The sequence below is a fragment of the Chrysochloris asiatica genome, unplaced genomic scaffold (genome assembly GCF_000296735.1).
Source record: "Chrysochloris asiatica unplaced genomic scaffold, ChrAsi1.0 scaffold00101, whole genome shotgun sequence".
NCBI classification, from domain to species: domain Eukaryota; kingdom Metazoa; phylum Chordata; class Mammalia; order Afrosoricida; family Chrysochloridae; genus Chrysochloris; species Chrysochloris asiatica.
The window spans coordinates 4,790,224-4,792,078 of record NW_006408619.1 but is presented as its reverse complement, the minus strand read 5'-3'; the positions used below and the strand labels follow the sequence as shown (position 1 = coordinate 4,792,078).

The 1,855-nt window shown below is 38.1% G+C and overlaps 1 protein-coding gene across 1 annotated transcript in view; it reads right to left on the bottom strand.

Moving 5' to 3' along the window:
* The window catches only part of LOC102818791 (cytosolic carboxypeptidase 4-like), a 1,058,651-nt gene that overhangs the window by 477,595 nt on the left and 579,201 nt on the right, over nt 1-1,855 (bottom strand). The gene's annotated exons all lie outside the window — the stretch shown is intronic.

Here is a 1,855-nt window from a genome sequence, read left to right as displayed (position 1 = left end):
AAAGAGAAGATGGAAAAGCTCCATATTATCAGTGAAGACAAGGCCAGGGGCAGACTGTGGAACAGACCATCAATTACTGATATACAAATTCAAACTGAAGCTGAAGAAAATGAAATGAGACTTAGATGTGTTTAATTTCCTCAACCGTAAAAGTTCTACACTTTCCTATCCATTTTCTTAACAACCTCATTTTCTTATAACCCCTAACTGCATGACACTTGCTATAAGCCTAAAATAGTTTTCCATGGTCTCATTGTAGAATAGTCAACATGCAGCAGACAACTGATGATGATGTGTCCTTACTACATTGTAGAATAGCCAACAAGCAATAGACAATTGATGGTGGTGTGTCCTTAGGTGAGTTTTCTCAGTACTCTCTGCTTCTACATCCTGTATTATAACTTAAATTCTAAAGCTCTTGGTTTGTGGAAGGCTGTGGTCCACAGTAGAAACCCTAACTCCGTTTTCAATCTTGACAGAAATTCAGACTCCATTTGATTTTCACCATGCAGACAATGATTCAATCATTCATGCATCCATGATGGGGCCCTAAGAAAGACTTTGGACATGGAAGCTCCATTGGCTTCCTCATTTGTGAAGACATAGTGCATGTGGAGGGTAATGTGGTCTTTGAGACATGGGAGCTCTGTATTGGGAGACCTCCCAAACCTTGCCTGTTGTATCCTTTTTGCTGTAATAAAACCTTATTTGTATCCTTTTTTTGCCATAATGAAATTTGTATGTATAACACTTTATTGCGTTATGTGAGTCACTCTAGTGAATTATTAAACCCCAGGGAGTGAAGGGAGTCAATAGATAAGAAGCAAGGGAGTCCTGAAAACTCCCAAGCTGTCATACTGAGAACGTAGAGAGAGATCCCTGAATTTGTAGCTAGCAAGTCGGATTAATATATTATAAAAACACAATCAGGGAAAGCTGACACAAATAAAAGAATGCAACAATTCACTTCTTAAATTAAAGCATCAAAACTGTCATGAAATATATTAAATTTTATTTGCTCTAGAGGCACACTTAATCATGGCTTCTTCACTGATATATCTAACCAATGTGTTGGTTTGATCAGACCTCCTCAGAAATTATTCTCATCTGGGAATCATGTTCCACATGTGAAATCTAGCCTGAAGACATTTATGTCAATCAGAGGAAGAAACCATTCAGGCCCTTTGAGGGCTTCTCCTTTGAACATTTCCCTGGTCATGAGTTCATTTCCTCAATTGGTCTTCAAGGCACCATCACTTTCTGAGACCAGAATTGTACTTGATGCTAAGGAAGAATGCTGATGAACTGCTTGGCATGAATCCTGGAGCTATTGAATTACTAGATTATTAATAGGCACTGTGGGGTCAGTTCCAACTCATAGTATCACTATGTACAACAGAACAAAATACTGTTTGATCCTGCATCATCCACCTTAAGTGTTGCTATGTTTGGGCCAATGGTTGAAGCCATTGTTTTAATCCATTTCATTACCACCAGCACTTGTCTGTTAGTTTGTTAGACTACGGTGGCTTGAGCATCACTTGAATACTGGAAGCTATAATAATGGAAATATATTGCCAGTTTTTAAATGCCAGCAAGGTTACCCAAGGTATAAAAGTTCAGTGAGGTTCCAAAATAATAAGAAGAGGTGGACCTTACGAATAGCAGTAGAAGAGCTGTATCTTCAAAGTAGTGTTGACCTTAATGTCATAATGGAGCAAAGTTTTTGAGACCATCATTTGCTAATGGAGCACAACTCAACATGATAAAGGAACAACTGCAAGCATCCATTAATATTCAGAATGTGGAATGAAGTAGGAAAACTGGAAACCATCAAAAAATGATATGGAACACA